This window comes from Coptis chinensis, chromosome 5 (genome assembly GCF_015680905.1).
Source record: "Coptis chinensis isolate HL-2020 chromosome 5, ASM1568090v1, whole genome shotgun sequence".
Lineage (NCBI taxonomy): Eukaryota > Viridiplantae > Streptophyta > Magnoliopsida > Ranunculales > Ranunculaceae > Coptis > Coptis chinensis.
Genome location: NC_141460.1, coordinates 7,542,980 through 7,565,514, shown reverse-complemented (window position 1 = coordinate 7,565,514; position 22,535 = coordinate 7,542,980). Strand labels below are relative to the sequence as shown.

The window sequence follows — 22,535 nt, the reverse complement described above, 5'->3', positions numbered from 1 at the left end:
GAGACATTGAATAAGATCCAACAATATTATCACACACCTCTACCTTGTCCTTATCCCATATAGCACAAATCCCACCCGCCGACCCCATCGAAGGTAAATTGATCCCCATCGAAGGGCATTAAGGAACCTGCCAGTTCAATCATTCATGAGGGAACACAATGGTTTTATTGCTTGGGACCTGGGTATTCATAGTGCTCTCTCTGACAGGGATATAATGAGTGTGCTGCTCTGACAATGATGTTAGACTCTATTCCTTCTGTGAGACCGGACAGAGACAAGAGGCTTTGGTCTATTGACAAGAAAGGGAGGTTTTCTTCTAGATCATTTTACTTTAAGCTTTGTTCTCTAATCTCCCATCATGATCTTAATGCCCTTCCTAAATTTCCTGGTCATATTATCTGGGGTTCTAAAGTTCCGTCAAAAGTTGTATTTTTTGTTTGGTGTGCATCTCTTGGTAAAATCTTGACTATTGACAATCTCAGAAAAAGACGTGTCAAAGAAGTTCTTCTCAACTTTTGTCCATTGTGTTTAAGGGATGGGGAGTCTGTTAATCATATTCTTTTGCTTTGTCCTTTTTCATGGCTGGTTTGATGTCATTTTATTCTAGAGTCAAGGGTTTCTTAGGTTTGTCCGGTTTCGGTGACGATGATATTAGCCTCATGGGACTTGAGAGTCCACTATGGGAAGGGGAGACGAATTTGGAGCATGTTGTCTTTTGCGATTCTGTGGGGCATTTGGTTGGAGAGGAATCAGAGACACTTTGAGGGAACAACAACGCTTATGGAGAAAGTTGTGTTGGCAATCAAAGCTCTTTTGTGTTTCTGGTCAAAAGTGCATATTGAGACACGAGACATACCATTTTGAGGCATTTGTGTTTCGATGGGAGTCCATAATGAGATGATCGGGCTAAGAGACTTGTCACTTTATGGTTTTTCTTTTATTTTCTTTTTCTATATGCATGTAATGGAGGATATCTCATCCTTATGTACCTATCTTTAATTATATTAATAAAATTATACTTTACCGATAAAAAAAAAAATCTCCAATCTTTGGTTGATGCAATGTTGCTATTTATCAAAAGTAGTGCGGTGAAGACTCATTGCTTTGGCCTAATTCCCAATGTTGACTGAGCTATTGACTCTGCCTTTGGAAAATTTTCCTACTCCCTATCTGTTGATAATGTTGTCAAGATATCAGCTATTTTGATAAAGCCAAGTAGTCCACTTGTTTGTCAACTTGATAGTAATTCCACCAAATTGGTTCCTTCATATGTGGGTATAAATGAGGAAATAGAGTGGTCTCTAGGACTTCTTAAAGCTCCTTGTGGTTCGGTTTTGAAGCCTGGTGATATTTGCGCAATTTATGTTTGTGAGTTGCCTGAAATTAAGGGGAAGTTTGATCCATCAAAAGCTGTGGCTCTTGGATTGAGACCCAGACCTAAATATCGTGAACTGCAACTTGGAAACTCAACGTGTCAGATAAGCAAAACATGATGGTGGGTTAAGTGAAGATAGCTACCACCTCCTTTGGCTCATATGTTGTTGTTATTGCAAATTTATTTTTGGAATATGATACTATTTCTTGATTTTATATTTTACTTTTTTTGGTTATTCAGGTTCATCCAAGCGATGTACTTGGCCCCTCAGTCCCTGGCCCAATTGTGCTCATTGTAGATTGTCCTACACTATCTCATTTGCAGGAGTTGGTGTCTATTCAATCTCTTAAGGATTACTATTTGGGCAGAAAATTGGATAGTGTAAAGGAGCGTTTTGATCTTCTCCTAATTACAGTAGAAAAGGATGGGAAGGGTTTGGATTTTGGGTGTGACCGAGGTCGCTCAGGAGCGAGCTGCCTACGTATCTTCTCTCGTTTTTCCTTTTCTTTGGGGAGAGAAGAATCAGGTCTGACGTAGTTCCAGTAGGTGGTATTTATAGGCTTTCGGAAGTGGATATCAGCCCGGACCGTGTACTATTTTGTACAAATGTAGGGTGGAGATCGCGAATGAGTGTTAGGTTGGTTTTAGTATAAGCCGTGTTACGATTAGGGGTAGTGCGGTCGTCCCTATTTCCGGTGGTGGGAAATACAAATAAGATTTTGGCAATGATTACATCCGGTGGGGTGTGTTTCTATCCGGCGTTACGTATCGGCAAAGTGTTAAATCTTCGAGATATCTTCGTTCGCACCACCTACTCGAAGGAGCTGCTTTCGCAGTCGATCTTGGAGGTCGCCTTAGGTTCTCTATATCGCGGTACACGCGTGTGCTTACTAGGGCTTATTCGCAGGTCGGTTTTGTAGGTCGATGTCTTGGTTAAGCTTATGCTCCTCGCGTGTGCGATGCTCTATGAGGATATCGGCTCCCTACCACAGCCCCTACCGATAGAGGCGTTGATGTAAAAGCTATTTGAGAGAAAGAATCGGAAGACCGTGTTGGAGCATGAGCGAGTAGTAGTAGATGAACCGGACCGGGAGGGCTTACTTTTGAATCTTTGTGGCACTGGTGAATTGGCGGGAAAAGGTAGTTTTACCTTAATTGCACGTGACAGAATCGTAGCAGTTGGGGAAGAAACGTGTCGCCGCGTTATGCGGAACTGCTGAAAGGACAGTGCCTTGGAACACGTGTGCGGGCTATAGTGTAGGCTATAATCATAACTTCTTGGTAACTGAACGGGCGGTTTATACAAAATCAGATTTGAGATACCAAAAAGCTATTGCGTGTTTTCTTCTTCCGCAAAAACGCCAGCTAGGGTTTCTCAGGTGAGTGCTCCTGTTGCTGTTATCTTTCCAATTTCCATTTGTTTCCCTCTCTGTTCGGCTCGTTATTTTAAGTAGGTAGGTCATCATAAGGGTATAGGGTTTCAGCTTGAGTAATTGGTAGGGAAAAAAAAAACTTGCCATAATGTCTGATTCTGATGACACTCGGTCGGAGGAGGTCCGAGAGATATCCTTGAGTTGTGGAGAGTACGAGGATGAAGAGGCAGTGAGTGTTGGCGTGGAGGTTGATTTGGAAGAAGATGATAGGATAGGTGAGGGTAATGCCCGATCTAGGTCAGGAGGTGACGTAGCCAGTACGTCAGGTCGAGGGGATATGTCGTCATCAAGTGATGTGCCCCTTAGAAGTGTAAACCGTCGTGCTGCTAACTCGTTCCCCGAGCTGAGGACAGCATATGGGATTAATGTCCCCGACACGGAAATATCTGAACCCGATTGAGTGAAAATGTTCGTAGTGAGGAGTACAACCCGCCGAATGGTGGAATAATAATTTGCGAGGGCCAGCTGAGAGCGCATATGCACATACCGTTCTCGAAACTGGTATGCGACTTCTTGGCGCTTTGTTGGAAGTCTCCCTGTCAGTTCGTAGGTAACACCTGGCGATTATTTAAGGTGTTCGACCTGCTGAATGCGAGTGGGGAATATGACATAAGGGTATCTGACATAGTTGAGCACTATGTTGTAAGGCGATCTGGTAACTTGAACTTTAGCTTGCAAACCATGACTACGCGTTCTGGCTGGATCGATGGTCGATGCGAATCGCGGCCTGGACCAAGAGCCGTTCTTTGCTAGTTGGCAACTACTGTGCAAATGGGTGTAGATTGCAAACTAGGATTTGTAACATATCTGGTGGGTAGGAACACCTCTGTGTTGTTTCTCTATTTAAACGATTGAAATTTGTTCTAACAGGTCGTTGTTTTGCTTTGGCTGCAGAGTTTTCTGTGAAAAAGCGAACTGATCGTGGGGAGATAGAAAGATTTGCCCGGCTGACTCGTGCGGAAAAACAAGCGAAGTTGCCCGAGGTTGCACATTTCTTTGTGGAAAAGGGTGGACCGGCAATCCGGGAAAAAAGGAAAGCGCAAAAAGAGCGAGCTCGAGCTCCACTAAGGCAAGAAATGATGGAGGCGCGAACGAGTGACTTAGTAACACGAGAGGAGAGGCAACGGGCGCATGGGAGTGCGAGACGTCCTGTTAGGGGTGGTACCTCAGGAGCTGGAGGATCGAGCTCCCGCCCTGAATGGGGTTCGATCGATGCTCCTGTGGAGTTGGAGCCGGTAACTCTGACCGCTCGGGCTAGGGGCAGGTCGGAGAGGAGGTAGCGGCGGCATACCTCGAGCAATATTTGGACGAAGTTGCGAAGTAGCTCAACACACTTAGGGAGGGGCTCCAGTAGAGGGGCGGTTCTGATGGTGGCTCGGCTGGGGCCACGGTTTTCGCGGGGGCGAATGCGACTGAAAGCGAGTCATGGAGTTGGCCACTTTTGGGATGGGGTACAGTACGCCTCGATGGGGGCGTGACCCCAGTCCGGTGAAGAAGGCCAAGGCTCCCCGTAAGGTGAGTGGAAAAGCTGTTGCGTCTGCGGACGATCTGGAGGGACAATTTGTGTACCTGGATGAGCATGGGGCGAACGGGTGAAAGCGAAGCGGAAACCGATGGAAGGTATCGGGCTGTTTGCTAGAAGAGATAGCTCTGGATGGCAACCGCAGAGAGCTAGATGAGAAGGGGTTGGCCGACAACTTGAAACGAATGGAGATTGCGCAATGCTTGGTACGTCTGTGTAGTTTCGTCTGAGGTAACTGTTTGCTTACATAAGCTGTTGTTGGTATTAACCTTGTGTATGTTCGTGCAGCTGGTAAGTGGGTTCCAGAAATTGAAAGAGATCGCCCAGTTTGCAGAGGCAGATAGGGAAACGGTGGTGAAGCTGGCTGAGGAGCTGAAAAATGTCTAGGACGCCTCGCAGATGGAGCGCGAGGAACTGGAAGATCTGAAGAAAGCTCATGAAGCGCTGAGTCTGGCTAAGATGTTGAAAGATACGGAAGCGGAAGATCTGAGGCAAAAGCTAGAAGGAGCTGAAGATAACGTCCGGGCAGCTACCGTGGAAATTGGTAGGCTGAACGATTATGCCTTGCATTGCAAGAAGGTTGCTCAGGACGCTAACAAGGCCTATGACACCTTGGACGCAGACTTTGTTGAGCTGGAGGCTGACTACAATGGCTTGAAGGAGGAACATGCCCGCTGTGCGTCCCGTCCCTCAGTGGAAGAGGTACAAGGGGATGTCGATGGGGCGATTGCCTCTTCGTTGATCGTGCCAGAAGCCGGGGTAGTTCGAGCTGAAGCTGTTGCATCTGATGCGTTGATGAGCTTAGAATTGGATGGCATATCGATTATAGTGAAGGGAGAGATGCTGAGGTCGATGAAGTTTTTGAGCATGGAGAGGTATCTATGGTGCCCAAAGAGGGCGAATTGTAAATTTGTTGCATGTCTTTTATCAGCTTATACGTTGTGATACAATAGAACTGGTTTCCTGGGGTAACATGGGCAGTTCGCCTTTTTTGTGTTTGTATACTATAATCTTGAACGAGTTGGTGTCCCGTGCTGATTCGGGGTAACCAAGTGATGTTAATTCGTGTGGAGCCGGGTTGGATTTTCTGAGTAGTCTCAGCAACTCGGCTCAAGAACGATCTGTATGAAAAAGCTGTTAAACCAGGTCGTCTTTTGTTTTCATGCGATGATGGATACTTGTTTTGCTTGTGTATTGATAAATGTAAAATTGAATAGTCTACCTACGAAATGAACGATGAATTCACAACGTAAGTAAACTAAAACTGGACTTTACGAATCTATTATCAAAGCTTCTACTCTCGATGCGAATTGCACTAAGTGGAGTAGGAAGTTCGTTCCACTCCTAGTACCCTAGCATGGATTATTTCCTAAGTCTAAGAAATCAGTCTTAAATCTAATGAGAGCTTTACGAAATGTTATGCTAACAAGACGCGTTATTTTAAATAACTAGATATAATAAATAACAAGATAAAATATAAACTAAAGATAATCTACGAAGCTACGGAAATACGATTGTTTGACTCTAGATAAAGAAATAGAGGGGAATTAAATCCACCTCGAATCTAACTTAATAACCTAGTATAGATTGTCAGATCTCGATTCTTACGTTTTCACCCGGCAAGAATTTCGAGTCTAATCCCTAGTGTTCATGGCATTCCTACCGGATACTAACTAGCATGTGAGGTCGCCCACCCATTTCTCATAAAAACACGACCTTCTAGAGTGGAATAGATTCTACTACCAAATTCTATACTAACCACTAAGTTTTCATCAAGGCTTCATCAACCCCTCTAATGGAGGTTTAGCCTTGAGTCATCAAACTAACTTTTCCCATTGAATCTAAACTAAACATAATGTAAGAAATTGAGATTTACTTAATTAACAATAATGAATCTAATTTAATCATTTGGAATGGAATAAGAACAAGAATTTAATTTAGATCTAGAATGGAAATGACAAAATTCAAATTGACAACTAACTATTTTATTAATCTAATCAATCAAGAACAATCATTCAAAGATTTAATCTAAAACAGGAATTGAAATGGAACTAAAACTTAATCTATTAATAAAACTAGATCTAGAATTCTATATATTAATTTAGGTCTAACTAGCTACCATTAACAAAGAATGAAGCTTTTGTTTTTATACATCCAGATCCAAAAATCGTGCATGGGCTTGGAGCCATGTTTTGGGCCAGAGAATCAGGCCCAAAACCCAATTCTTTCGGTCCAAAAAGGCCTCTTCAGCTGCAGTTCACTTCAACAGACTTTTCGTCCACTTCTGCTCCTCTGATTGGGTCAAGGCTTGGACCATTGGAAAGCTCTTTCCGAGCCGGTCGTTTTGACATAAGGTAGGCCCAATTCCGAGGTCTGAGTCCAAAGATATGGTATTCGGAAGTTCTTTTGATCGTTGTTCCTTTATCTCGCTAAAGTGGTACGCTTATGCACATAATGGACTTTGAAGCCCGAAATGCATAAAACACGTAATCAGTATTAACTCTTACTTATTATTCACATAATTGGTCTAACCGTATGATTATTAAGGGGTTAAAACTACAGTTTTGGGCTCTTATCATGTATGCCTGATTCGCTCGCTTGATCATAGTTGTTTAGGAATAGACTGCACATAATAGAACATGATTGGTGTATTGTGGTGGCAACTTTTCCGCATCTGACTGGTAAGCTAGGATGAGCGTGCTGTTGTTAGATTGTTGTTAGCTGTGAAGTGTCGCGCGTCTTGCGACCGTCAGATCGCGGGAGTCTGGCTCGAGGCGTAAGTCGAATCGCGTTGTATTCGGTGTTGTAAACCGAAGTGTTCCCTCGCGTGCGTGACACGTGTAGGGAGATGAGCGGTTCAAGGAACATAATGATGGCGGGCAGATGGCGTTTGGCGTCTCAAGGTAATTATGAGGCGCTTAGGAAAAGACGTTTCCTAAGGAATATAAACGGCTCCTCGAATATCATCAAGGGGTTTGATCATCGTTGTGCCTAAACTTCCCTCAGCCTTCTTTGCTCTGCCCTTTCGCTGTGCCTTTCCTTCGTTGCTGCTTCATCAGGTACGTGGTTTCTTATTTGTGCATGTTATTCTGTTTGAGAAATACTTGGAGTAAACTGTAACTCATGCCGCATTAGCTTTGTTGCTAGGTTAGAGCATGGCTAGATGTCGCGCGTTTGTGAGAGAAACGTCACCGCTGACAATGGAGGAAATGGAGTTTGAGCCTCATGTTCATGGTGATCGTGGGAAGAGGAAAGTTACTGGTGAAGAAAGCAAGGGTCACAAACGACTGAAGAGGGCTAGTCGCCCCGCTGGCGGCATTGTGTTCAGGTCGCCACTGCGAGCGGGCGAAACTGCTGGTCGGGCTACTGAGCGCAACGATCTGGGGCAAAGTCACCCAGTCGCTGGTGAGAGTTCGTCTCCCCAAGGTAGGGATGTGGGGAGCGAATTCTACTATCTGGGGAAGACGGGGAAGAATCGGATGGTGAAACGCTCGGACTGTAGCTTCCACTCGGCGCCCATAGCGACTAGCGTTCTGAAGGGGATCGTGTTAGATGGTGATAAAGCAGAGGTGGAAGATGAGGACATGGGGACACTACTGGGGACGATGGATATGGCCGCTTGTTTGGTGAGTTCAGGACACCCTAAGCTATTTTGCCGTTTTCCAAGGGAGTCTGGTGTTCTAACTTTGCTCATGCAGTTTCTTGTAGGGTATGATAAAATTTGAAAGATGCCGTCGGCAATAATCGAGCCCTGGTGGCGACCCTCGTGTGGAGCTGGGGTTGATGCGAGCTGCGTGGGGGGCTGACAAGAAGAAGCTAGAAGTGATGACCACCAAATACCAGAACGTTGCTGCGGAGAATGCTGTACTAGTGACGGATATGACTGAGCTAGAAAGGGAATTGGCTGTGGTGACTGCTTATGCTAAGAAATGCCAGAAGGTGGCACAAAGCGAAGAGGGCGTATTCCGAAGCTTGTATCGGCTACGCCGCTCTGGACGAGAAGTATGAGGCCCTGAAGAAAGCGACTGTGGGCGATGAATCAGGGCAAGAGATGCGGGTGATGCTAAGATCTGCCCGGCACACGGCTTCTACCAGCGCGCCACCAGAAGATAAGCATGTCATAAGTGAGGTTTGAGGATGTGATCGACCATAGTCTCTGTCAGTTGGAAATTGTAAGTACCGGTTACGCTTTCCTCTCTTATATGAGAGTTAACAATAGAGCTGTGTCTTCAGGCTTGCCTGAGCAGTTCGCCTTTTTATTCGGAGAACTGGTTTCCACGAAAGTGGCAGTTCGATACTTTACTTATTTTGTAATAGACGCCGATCTGGATTTCCTGGGTAAGCCCAGCAGATCGGTGAACATATCTGTCGCGACGTTTGGTCGTGTATTGTTATTGCTTATGCTTCGCATGCATGTTGTTGCCTATGTGTGTATGACTAACGTTCTGTGTATGAGGCACGTGGTTTGCGATAAGTGAGTATCTGCTTGCGGAGAGTGTTCTCGTTTAGTCGACCCTAGAAATATAGGTCCTCATCGTGACAAGAATTGGAGAGGCTATGTAGCCTGTAAGCTCAGAGTTATGCGCTCCGCGGAGGCGTTCTCGCTTTAGTCGATCCTAAAAAATATAGGTCCTCGGCGTGACAAGAATTGGAGAGGCTAAGGAGGCGTTCTCGCTTTAGTCGATCCTAGAAATATAGGTCCTCGGCGTGACAAGAATTGGAGAAGCTATGTATGTAAGAAGCTCTAGAGAGCGCTCTCCGAGAGGCGTTTCGCTTTAGTCGATCCTAGAAATATAGGTCCTCGACGTGACAAGAATTGGAGAGGCTATGTAGCCTGTAAGCTCCAGAGAGCTGTCTGCTCACGGAGAGCGTTCTCGCTTTAGTCGATCCTAGAAATATAGGTCCTCGACGTGACAAGAATTGGAGAGGCTAGCCTATAAGCTCCAAAGAGTTGTACGCTCCGCGGAAGTTCGCTTTAGTCGATCCTAGAAATATAGGTCCTCGGCGTGACAAAAATTGGAGAGGCTATGTAGCTGTAAGCTCGAGAGGTATGCGCTCCCAGAGCGTGTGTGTGGCGTTAAAGCGTGGTGGAATGGGGAAGTATACTGGTTGTGCATCGGATGACCGCTGCATGACGTTCTGTTATTTAAGCACTATAGATCTAAGGTCACATTTGTATGATTACTTCGTATAGCTATTCCACCCCCTGTTCCGCTCTCGAGGGGACTTGGATACGGGCTAGCTAGTGGCTAGCAGTTGGGGTCGAAACGACTGGCGGCAGCCGGCCGACGGGATATCCCCGAGCCGTGGATCGCGGGAACCTGGAGGTATGCAACGGTGGGGGACTATATTGTTGTTGTCACATGTGGTGACCACCACCATCTGAAGCGACCGATACTCTAACCGATGGGCGGCCCGACTTTGTATCAACGCGTTGGATATCTTTCTTTGGTGAAGTAATGAGTTGGGGCGACCGCAGTGTCGGCTTATGGAGCCCCCAAAGATTACGCTTTGGCGGTTCGAAGTCCGGACTCCGGCCACTAAGTCATGTGCCATTGTGTAACTGGTGGGCTCGTGTATGATGGGGGTCGGTCCCCTGATCTCCACAGTGACATGATCTGGTTACATTGGTACGCTTCAAGCTGATTGCTTCTAAGCTCCATCACTCCCCGAGGTCCTGGGAAACGTAGAACTTGATGCAATGTTGACGGGACCGCCTGCATCTGATGGATCCGGGGCCGCGTCCCCTAGTATGGCATTATAGGGCGACTTGATGTCGAGAACGAAAACCGTGTATTCGGGTAATCTTATCCTCTCGAGATCCCACCGACATCGGGCAAGATAATGTCACCAATGGGGTCGGCCCTGGAGCCATTGAACCCGTAAAGGGGGGCAATTGGGTCTACGAGAACGGACTTGGGGAGATTCATCTCTTGCATGGTGTGGTAAAATAAGATATCACAGGAACTGCCGGTCGATCGGGGCGACTTATTTATCCGGTCGCTGATTTTGACATGGACTACCAATGCATCATTATGAGGAAGGCAGACTTTGCTTAAGTCGGCCTCTGTGAAAGTGATATCGCCTGCGCTGCGACCTGGACCACGCGTGACGTGGGCTGCCTGTGAAGTAAAATGATAGACTTCCTGAAGAGCGCCAACTCGACGTCTTTTCTCTCTGGAAGAGGTCACGGAATCGTCCGGGAAAGTAATCACATGAATAGTGCGAGCATTGTCACGATCAGACGAGTGCTGCATTCTCTCGTGATGAGAACAATCGCGGGAGCGTCCTCTGCTGCGAGGACGAGCCTGAACCCCTTGGTGGTGACGGTGAGGTGGAGATCGACTCACGCATTACCTGACGAGCCATCGTCGCCAGGACGCAGTCGCCATCGAGGAAATGCGAAAGTGTATTGTTTGATATGACCAGCTTCCACAAGGTCCTGGAGATAATGCTTGAGCCCCCAGCATGCATCAGTTTCATGGCACTTCGCTTTGTGAAATGCACAAAATGGCTTGCCAGTCGATCGCATCGGGCTGCCCGACGCCGGCCGGAAAAATGAGGCGCGTTTAATCTTGTCCAAGATGTGGTGGGGGAACGATGTCGGGGACAGCGAACTCTCTTGTTGTTGTCGATCGTAATGCGAGCTTTGTTGGTGCAAAGCGACTGGCGCTTCTTGGCCCGTGGGGTACGATCTGAGGCTTGCGACCTCCTGGTTCTCTTCTAAGCCGTGGAGTTTTAAAGTTTCCTGCAACTTGATGTACTTGTCCACGCGAGCGTAGAGCTCGGACAGTGTCTCTGGGCGTTCCTTCATCAACGACCTGGAGAGGTCGGTGTTTCGCACTCGGCAAGCATTGGAAAAGGCCAGTGTGGCGAAAGATTCTTTCAAGCCACTTTCCATGCACAACAGTTCGGCCTTGAACCGTCCTAGGAATTCACGAATAGTTTCGTCCTCCTTGAATGATAACTGAAACAAAGAATCAAGATCTGCCTTCTTCCGCCTGTTGTGGACGTACTGGCTGGCGAACAAATCAGTAAGCTGTTCGAAGGTTTTTATAGAATCAGATTCCAGTGAAAAGAACCAATCGAGAGCGCCATCCTTGAGGCTGGCTGGAAATAATCTGCAGTGGAGATGATCAAACTCTGGTGAGCTGTAAAGTGCCAAACTCTGAATATAGCGAGCCACATGCTGACCAGGGCACGTGCTGCCGTCGTACATGGGAAAGCGTGGCTGGATAAAGTCTTGTGGAGAGGGTTTATTGAGGACCTCTGCGGTGAACGGAGATGCGCGATACGTCTTAAGCATCTTGTGCACAATCTGTGTCGAATCCTTCTGCGCGCGTTCTGGCCAATCCTTTGGGATAACTCATTAATCTGTTGATTAACGTCATTGATGCTGTTCTCTGCTCCGTTGCCGACTTGTTGTTGCTGGTAACTATCCACCTGAGCACGTAAAGTAGCATTTTCCTCCCTGAGCAAGGAAATGCTCTCATTCGTTATTCCCAACTGGTGGGCAAGGTGCTGGACTTGATCTTCTAGGCTAACCATGCTTCGTGGGCTTGAGAGTTAGAGATGGATGAACTGGTTTAAAGTGGCTCTCAAGTAATCGAAACCACAGACGGCGCCAATGTAAAGGAGCGTTTTGATCTTCTCCTAATTACAGTAGAAAAGGATGGGAAGGGTTTGGATTTTGGGTGTGACCGAGGTCGCTCAGGAGCGAGCTGCCTACGTATCTTCTCTCGTTTTTCCTTTTCTTTGGGGAGAGAAGAATCAGGTCTGACGTAGTTCCAGTAGGTGGTATTTATAGGCTTCCGGGAGTGGATATCCTTCGGACACGTGTACTCTTTTGTACAAATGTAGGGTGGAGATCGCGAATGAGTGTTGGGTTGGTTTTAGTATAAGTCGTGTTCTGATTGGGGGTAGGTGCGGTCGTCCCTATTTCCCGGTGGTGAGAAATACAAATAAGATTTTGGCAATGATTACATTTGGTGGGGTGTGTTTCTATCCGGCGCTCAGATCGGCAAAGTGTTAAATCTTGAGATATCTTCGTTCGCACCACCTACTCGAAGGGAGCTGCTCGCAGGTCGATCTTGGAGGTCGCCTTGGGTTCTCCTATGCTGTGCACACGTGTGCTTACCAGGGCGCTATTCGCAGGTCGGTTTTGTAGGTCGATGTCTTCAGTTCGCTTATGCTCCTCGCGTGTGCGATGCTCTATGAGGATATCGCTCCCCTACAGATAGGGCTAAGTTTGTGGATTGTATTATTCACTTGAGTCCATCCTTGGTCACAAGGACCGTTACGTACCATAAGTGGATGAAACGATTTGGTGGGGCGCAGCATATTATGGCTGGATATGAAATGTAAAGGCCTGTTCTTGCTGGATGTTATATGGAGGGCATTCCTACATGCTCGTTAACTTTTTGATTTCATGTGGTAGTTTTTCTAACCCTTTTACGTTTCTGCAGAAAGAATATGAAAATTCCGATTCTAAAAGCCAGTGCTAGAGTTGCCGCACGACTTAATTATTTGTGTCCTCAGTTCTTTCCGGCTTCAGGATTTTTGTCTCTTCAACACCTTTATGTGCGAGAGCCATATGGTTTGAGTGAGGTTTGTTAGTTAAATCTTGCCTTTGAGACGAAATGATTACTTATTGTGCTCATTTTTCTTAGGAGTCACTTGTTTGTATGAAACGACTGGCAATTGAGTAGTTAACTTTTATTATTCAGGATTCTGGACAAAAGCTTTGGGAGATACTGGTGAGAATCTTCTGAAGGTATGTAGTTCGTGAAGAATTATTTAAGCTTGTCCTTGGTTCATCTCATAACCATACTTTACGAAGACCACTAGTAAAATGATACCAAGGCATCATATCTCATAATGTTGTAAATATAACACTGCAGAAACAACGTTACCCACTATAATAGATCAATCCTACACAAGGATCAATCCTTCTTACTAGACAAGGCTTCAACACCCTCCAAGCAATATCCCAACACTTCTCAATATCAAATAACAAGCATATAAAGTAAAACAATTAATGTAAAAGAAGAACAAACCACAAGACGAGATATATCGTGGTTCAGCAATTTGCCTACTTCCACACTGCGAGTTCCAAGCTTTACTAGATGTCCGGAGTAACAGATTACAAGTCTCTCAATCCACTCACAAAGAATTGCTCTCTTATAATCTCTCTCTTTCTTGGTTTTGGAAAAGTTAGGTTTCTTCAGAAAAAACCTATATTTATACTTTTTCAGGAAACTTTCGAAAAAGGGCAAATTCGTGCTGAAATAAGGTGTCTGCGCCGGTCGCGCCCTCGACCAGACAAAGTTGAGCGTGGGTCGCACTTAAATCACTGGAGGTTGCCAAAGCATGAGCGCGGGTCGCGCCTTGCCCAGGTGTTAATAGAGCGCGGGTCGTGCCCTTCACACCAGAATGAGAAAACATCGTTTTTCTCTACAATTCTCCACCTCGGTGAGGTTTTAACACATAAAACCGAGCTGAACACATCCAACAAGAACACATCCATCCAGAAACTCGCAGTCCATCCGCCCACAAAAGGCTCTATTAATCATGTAAGATTTGGAGCAAGTCCAAACACTGTTGGAACTTAACTCTAGTGACAACCTTAGTCAGCATATTAGCAGGATTGTCATGGGTGTCCACTTTCTCAAGTACTACATCACCATCCTCAATGACATCCAGTATAAAGTGATAACGGACATTAATATGCTTGGTCCAAGCATGATGAACCTAATTTTTCGCCAAATGAATAGCACTCTGACTATCACAATGTCAAAGCAACACTATTCTTCTCAATGCCCATATCATCCAGAAGACCTCGAAGCCATAATGCCTCTTTCACTGCCTCTGTCACTGCCTCAGTAGTAGATAGAGCAACTGTAGCCTGTAGCATAAATCTCCAACTAACCGGTGCACCATGCATCATAAACACATAACCAGTAGTCGATCGTTGTCTATCTAGATCACCTGCATAATCTGAATCCACATATCCACTAACATAACAAGTGCCTCCACCATAAACTAATCCTACATCCAAGGTACCCTTCAAGTACCGTAATACCCATTTAACCGCCTCCCAATGCTGCTTCCCAGGATTAGCCATATACCTGCTTACAACAATAACTGCCTGTGAAATGTCTGGGCGTGTGCACACCATAGTATACATCAAACTGCCCATTGCATTAGCATAAGGAACATATGCCATATGTTTTTGTTCCTCCACCGAACTAGGAGAGAACTTAGCTGAAAGCCTAAAATGCCCAGCCAAAGGTGTAGAAACCGACTTTGAATTCTCCATACCAAAATGCGAAAGTACTTTCTGAAGGTATTTCTTCTGAGATACAACTATCCGTCGATTCTGCCTATCTCTATCAATCTCCATGCCCAGTATCTTCTTGGCTCCACCTAAGTCTTTCATCTTAAACTCAGAGCTAAGTTGAGATTTCAACTTTTCTATCTCCACCATGCTTTTGGAAACAATAAGCATGTCATCCACATAAAGCAAAAGATAGATGAAGTCATTACCACGAAGCCTACGGAAGTAAACACAACAATCATACTTACTTCGGGTGTACTCATGTTGCATCATGAATGTGTCAAAGCGCTTGTACCATTGCCTGGGAGATTGCTTTAACCCGTACAGTGACCGATTCAATTTGTATACATGATCTTCTTTCTCAGCAACGACAAACCCTTCAGGTTGTCTCATATAGATCTCTTCCTCCAAGTCCCCATGCAGGAAAGCAGTTTTCACATCAAGTTGCTCTAACTCCAAGTCGAAGTGAGCAACTAAACTCAATAACACACGAATGGACGTATATTTGACCACAGGGGAAAATACCTTATTGTAGTCGACTCTTTCCTTCTGTGAAAAACCCTTTGCTACCACTCTTGCCTTGTACCCAGTACTATCGGACTCAGGAAAGACCTCTTCTTTCTAAACACCCATTTACTGCCGATTGTCCTTTTGCCCTTTGGCAATAAAACTAGGTCCCATGTGTGATTTTTATCAAGAGATTCCATCTCTGCTTGCATAGCTACCAACCAATCTCTGTAATGAACATCTCTAACAGCTTCCTTGAAGCTATCTGGCTTATCATCTTTGATATTCAGTGTATATGCTACTAAATCCACTTAACCATAGTGTTTCACCGGCTTCTCGTGCCCATACTTTTGCACTTCTTTAACTTGTCTCTTTGGCCTAGGGTCAGCCACTACAAGTTGTGAATGCTCTTGCTCTTCTTTCTGTTGCTGTGTGGTTCCATGATTTGGTACCTCATCATGATCTAACCAGTCATCTGCTGCATCAGACAACTCAAGCTCAGTAGCTTAAACTTCTATAGACTCACCATTGTACAGGTAACACGCCATGGACACTGCATCTGCCCAATACTCTTTGCCCAGACTGGCATTAGACAACAAACATCTCGCTCTTTCAAGCAAGGTTCTATTCATCCTCTCTGCCATTCCATTTTGATGTGGCATGCCACTGACTGTCCAGTGTCTAGCAATTCCCTGTTGCGCACAAAACTCTTGGAAAGGTCCATAGGTATACTCAATACCATTGTCAGACCATAATGTCTTTACCTTCCTATCTGTGCTATCTCAACCCTTGCCTTCCACTTCTTAAATGTCTCAAACACTTCATCTTTCGATTTCATCATATACACCCACACATAACGAGTATGATCATCAATGAATGAGACATAGTAGCGGTTACCTCCCTTTGAAGCCACCCTGGAGGGTCCTCAAACATCCGTATGCATATAGTCAAGGATGCCTGTTATCGTGTGCTTGCTTGACTTGAACTTGACTCTGCACTGCTTCCCATAGACGCAATGCTCACAGAACCCCATACTTGGCTTCTTCAAATTCTTCAAGAACCCTTGCTTGCACAACTCAGACAAACCCTTTTCATTCATATGCCCTAAATGCATATGCCATATCTTAGTGCACTCAGAATCATTACTACATGCACCCACTGCTACATCATCTATCACCGTACTACCTATCAGAGTATACGAGGTTCCATGTTTTTGACCCTTCATAACAACTAAAGAGCCATTAACAATATTTAGGACTCCACCTTCGCCCACAAACTTGTGGCCTTTGTAATCCAAGGTACCAAGAGAAATAAGACTTTTCTTTAGCTCAGAAACATGTCTCACATCGGTTAAAGTCCTCACTACACCATCATATATCTTGACCCATATAGTTCCAATTCCTACCGTCTTACAAGCAATGTCATTACCCATCAAAATGGAACCACCATCAATGCTCTCATAAGAAGTAAACCACTTTCTATTTGGGCACATATGATAAGAACATCCGGAATCAAGAATCCACCTTTCGATCATATAGTCTTGTGTGGACACACAGAGACTGAACTCATCTTCTTTAGAGCCTGAAGACTTGCCTCAATTTTTGCCTTACCTTTTTTCTGACCATCTCTCTTGTTCTCTTTCTTCGGGTGAGGACAATTACTTACGTAATGTCCCTTTTTATTGCAATTGTAGCATTGTACATGTTTTAAATGCTTCTTTAACTTGGACCTAGAATTCTCATTACTTGTAGAATTCTGTTCATATGAATTTCCTCTTGCCACTAACCCCTGACCTATATCAATGTTATTCTCTACACGTGTCTTCTTCATTAACTCATAAGAAAGAAGTGCACTCTGAACTTCGTCAAGATCGACGACTTCTCTGTTCATAAATGTATTCATTAGATGCTCATAGCTTTTTGGCAAGGAGAATATTAAACATTCCGCTTGATCCTCATCATCCATCTTCATACCAACATTCAAATAATCCGCTAGACATCGATGGAACTCACTAACGTGCTTTTGCATCGTTGAACCATCGACCATCATGTACCGATAAAAACGCTTCTTAAGGTACATCTTGTTCATCATGCTCTTGGTCATATACATAGACTCTAGTTTGAGCCAAATACCGGCAGCGGTATTCTCCCATCACATTATACATGACCTCATTAGCAAGACATAACCGGATTGATGAACAAGCCTGAAGATCGAACTCTTCCCAATCATTGTATAGACCCCCACTTTGTGGCTTATTAAGCCCATGGATCTAGCCCAGTTCAATTAAGCCAAAGGGTTTAATCCTAGCTACACCTAATAACTGGTCTATTTATGAAATGTCCAGGTTCATTATTCTAAAATATAAGGATAAATGTTCAAAGGATAAACACAGTCATCTTAGGACTCAATCTTTACCAATTCATAAAAAACATTCTCTTTCACAATAAGGAACTACGTTGAAACTTGATCCCTAGATAATAGATCTTGGATACGTAGGCAGCCATTATTTGGTTTAGTTTTATCTCCCCCAACATCAAATTCCTCTGTTTCTTAGTGCGTTCTTTACCATTGCTCGTTGTGTGGTGAAGTTCTTTGCCAAAACATAATAATTCGCGTTTGTGGGTTTTTTGAATCCATTATCATGTGAAACAATCAAGATGGTAAGCACAAAAAGCAGACCAAATAGTCAACATATTCCTCCTGCCAATAGGAATCGCAACCCTCAAAATTCAAGTCGGCCAATGCAAGAACCGTTGAACAATCGAGTTGCTCCTAGTGGTAGGATCAATTCTCAACATCCAACTGTAGCAGCGCCACCACAAGGTGTTATTTCTCAAGCACAATCAACCAGTGCACGCTCTAAGAGTAATGACCATATTACCCGAACTTATGGGGAGAATCGGATTAACAGGGATAACTACTACCCTAGACATGTCCGATCTCAAAGGGAAGATTTACCTCAGAGAATCAATTTCAGGGAAGACCGCCATCCGAGATATGTCTGACATGATTGGGAAGGCAGGCACCGCAGACAAGAGCAACCAAACATGGAAGAGCGGTATAATTATACCGACCGCCCTGCCAAGGGTGACTACCGGTCTAGGCAGGCTGGTTACAGGGATAGAGAAAGACAATCACCAGTCGGAGCTAATCGTGCTTACCGCCAAAGATCTCTAACTTCAATAAGAGACAATGGAAGGTATCCTTCTTTCCACATGAGCACAACCGGGGGCATCTATCTGTTTGAGCAAATACTTTAACTCTGATGGAACAACAATTGAAATAGTTGATTGCAAAAGAACTTAACGATAGAGTCAAGGGATGTCAAAATTTAAAATTTGATGGTCAAGGAAATGTACTTGATAAGTTATGAAAAAATGTCATCCCAAACAGGTTTGACCTGACAGGGAAGACCGACATCCTAGACAGGTCCGACCTGACAAGGAAGGCCGACCTTGCTGATTTGAGGAAAATTGCCATCCCAAATAGGTCTGACCTAACAAAAAAATATCATCACAGAAAAAACTATAAAGAAGACCATCGTCCTAGACCGGACAGACCTGACAGGGAAGGCCGACCTCGCAGATTTGAGGAAAATCACCATCCTAGACAGGCTGAGAAAGAAGGTGCCACGGAAGAAAGTATAAGGAAGACCATAATCCCAGGCCAGACCGACCTAACAGGGAAGGCCGACCTCGCAGATTTGAGAAAAATTGTCATCCCAGACAGGGAAAGAAGGTGTCACGGAAGAAAATATAAAGAAGAACAATATCCCAAACGAGACCGACGTGACAGGGAAGGCCGATCTCGTTGACTAGAGGAAAATCGCCATCCTAAACAGGTCTGATCCGATTGGGAAGGAAGGTGTCACAGAAGCAACTAGAGGGAAGACCACGATCCCAGACAAGCTACCGACTTAGATATGCTGGTTACACGCAAAGAAAAAGACAGTCTCCAGGCGGACCCGAATGTGTGTACCCCTAAAATCTCCAACTCTTGTAAGAGATAATGGCAAGTGTCATCCTCCACATAGGCTCAACCGGGGGCGTCTGTTTGTTTAAACCCAAAGCTTATAGAATCGGGAAAGTTCGGAGAAAATTGGCAAGGACCCTACATCATAGATCGTCCAGCATCTAAGGGGTCATATTTCCTCCGTAATGTTTCTGGAAGAATGATAGAGAAACCATGGAATGCTTACCACCTTCGCAAGTTTTATCGTTAGGAAATCTTTTGCATTTTTGTGTTTACTCCATCAATAACAAATCTATCCATCTATGTAGTTCGTTCTATTTTATCCATCAATAAAGACATTCAATTTCCATTCTCATATGTTTGGTTGTCATTTTACATTACTCTATTTTTCTGTACTCTTCCTTTCAACAATGTCATTCATTGACTTTAATTCCAGAGAGGTCATCCATATTATGCCTTCTTCGGTCCAAGTCAGTCGCATTCATGCATACTTGAAGGAAATCCGAGTCAATAAGATGGTTATTCTTGCTCGGTACAAGTATTGCAATACTCCCAAATTACAATATCCGTGCAAAATCCACTACTAAGGCAACGATGTTGTGTTTTAGTTTGGTCCCTAGTGTGGAAACTCGGAAAGTTGTCAGGCCTTGCCTCACGTTCGGTACAACTATTTTGACGCCTGAATAGCTACATTCATTGAGGACGATCATGGCCCCTTTGCCTTTCAATCACACTTTCTCCAATGGATTTTATATTGGGGGCGTCTGCATTCCCCTCGTTATATCCCTATCATATTTTTCTATCCATACTACGTATCAACATACAGCACAGCACGCAAGATAAAAAACGAGATGATATATTATTATCAAGTTATTGCCGACAATGCATGATCATTTAAGGTTGGTAGTATTTTTACTACATTTATTTCAAAATCAACTGTCTATTAAGTTCCCTCTAGAAAAGGCACACCTTTCGGAGCAACTTTAACAATCTCCATATATATTAGATATAATTTATTATAGGTCTTCTTTCTCTCTTCATTCTCTTCCAGAACATCTGCCTTTTGCATAATTGCTTGCATCCTCTCCATCTCCTTATTTCCTATCTCAAGGGAAGCTTGTGTTAACAATTTCTTATTTTTCACATTCTCTTTCTTAGCAGCACTTAATAACACTTTTGCAGTCATTTTTTCGTTTTCTTCTTCCTGCGTTTTCACCTGGTCTTTCAAATCTTCTAATTCTTTGGTCCTTACAGTGGCGTTCGCTCCTGTTCTTCCATCTCATTTAATTCTTCCATTATTCTCACTACCTGAAACATTAACATGCATAACCTTAAAACGCATGTTACAGTTAAATAAATAAACAAATAGAACAAACAATTTACCTCGTTTCTTTTCTCTCGTTGCATGCTAGTTGTCACTTGGATTAAATTGTTGGATTCACCTTGCGTTTTGTGATTTTCCTTTAGTGCTAAAATGCCAACTCCAACCTGTACAATATCGTCTTTCTTCTCTAAATTTTTAGCCACAGTTTTCTCCTTTTCTTTTATGCTCTCTTCTCTCCCATAATCATCTTCTAAAAATTTATAGGTTTCACCGTCGTCCTTCAACGGTAACTCATAATCTTTTCTTCTTAATGTTCTCCTCTTTTTTGAAGTATTCACCCATTCCTCTGTATCACTATTACTATCTTCATCTTCTACGATTATTCGTTTATTCCTAATAATATTGTTTTGGTCTTTGATCTTATTTTGTCTAATTAATTGTCCACTCATAACTTCAAATTCTTTAGTTCGCTTTTTCTCCACACCTTTTTTATTATTTTTCTTCCTACAACTTTACAACTCTTATCTTCATCCTCTCCTTCAACACTTCCTTCTTCTTCTCCCTCATCACTTTCTTCTTCACTCTCTTGCCCTTCACTCTCATCCTCTTTTTCCGCCTTTTCCTCCACCTCACATAGGAAGTCTACAATATCATCTGGGAAACTTAGGTCAAATACTTCAGATGGTATTTTCCCATGGAAGTAAAATTTTAAGTTATCCTGTGTTTTGCTATCCATGTCTACCATATCAATCGGCGGATTTTCCTTTACAAATACCACCAACAACAGAAACACAATTAGTAATTAAGTTATTGCAAAATCTTCCTTTCCAAACACAAACATAGTATCACCTATACGTAAACACAATACAGTTACTTACTAGTAAAATTGTTTGGAATGTCCCTTCCTGTCGTGTTCCACTTCCCTCTTATGCGATACAGATAATCTTCCCAATGCTTGTAGCTATCTGGAATACCACTAAACCTCTCCCTTCTATTTTTAAAGTGCACGCCGAGCATTATGAAATTGTCTTTCGAAGTGACACGAGGCCTTGCAATTGCGTAAAGCTCTTGACACCCAAATCTTCGTAATTGTAATCTTCGCATCCTTGAGACTATTAACCAAAATGGAACTGACATCTGTGCAGGTGTAACATGCCACCATTCTAAGATCCTTGCAACAATATTATCTAAGGGAAATTTCAAACCATATGATAATTGGTGCCATGTTGCTACTACTTCATCTTCTTTGGTTTTTTGTAAAACACTTTTCACACTGTCCACATTGAATTCTTGTAATGCAAACCGTTTCTTCATCTTCGTTATTGAAGTCTTCCTTGGTTGACCTCGTATGTATAGAGTACCTTTTGTTTTGGTCCATCTTCATTGAAGTTGAATTCTCACCATTATCGTATCAAATTCTCGCTTCTAATTTATTATATCATATTACTTAATCTCGCTTTCCTGTCATTTTTTCTTTCCTTCAATATGTTTTATCCATGTGTGTCCTACCTCGTTATTTATAATGATGAACTCTTTTGTTTGAATTGGATTAGAACTGTAAGTCTGTTTCCCTCTAGCAATGGGACTCTACTCCCCATTGGAACAAACTCAGAAACTTTATTTTATTTGTTTCCTTATACTACTATGTTTGCTCTTCACCTTTTTCAAAAAGTGAAATCGCAAGACTATTTCGTTAAGGTCCTAAGCCTACCAGCTTCACGAAAATAGAGAATGAACCTATACTATTTTCAAACAGCATGTTTTTATTTTATTTTCTTTTTTTATAATAGAAAAAATTAGAGAGAGGTGAGCGAGAGAATGATGTAAAGGATAAAGGAGCGGTCCATATATATGCCGGTCTACTCTCTTTCTAAAACCAGAAAAAACAAAAATAGATCAAGGCCGGCCCTCCTATTCACCAAAGCTTTTAGGTATTCACATTGCCAATCTTTTATTCATATCTATATATGATGACTAGCTCAATAAGAAGTCCCAACTCAATAAGCAAGTCCCAAAACAGATATTATATTACCCAAAGCTTTTAGCCAGTCATATCAATCATCCGT

General features: G+C 43.6%; 2 long non-coding RNA genes across 2 annotated transcripts; both read left to right on the top strand.

Moving 5' to 3' along the window:
- Positions 1-269: 269 nt before the first annotated feature.
- On the top strand, positions 270-1,697 carry LOC147496481 (uncharacterized). The gene is made up of 2 exons (XR_015194801.1): positions 270-1,495; positions 1,616-1,697. It is a non-coding gene; the product is annotated as an uncharacterized LOC147496481 (long non-coding RNA).
- A 10,679-nt stretch (positions 1,698-12,376) lies between these two features.
- LOC147496480 (uncharacterized) lies at positions 12,377-13,103 on the top strand. The gene is made up of 3 exons (XR_015194799.1): positions 12,377-12,690; positions 12,796-12,937; positions 13,057-13,103. It is a non-coding gene; the product is annotated as an uncharacterized LOC147496480 (long non-coding RNA).
- Positions 13,104-22,535: the final 9,432 nt, after the last annotated feature.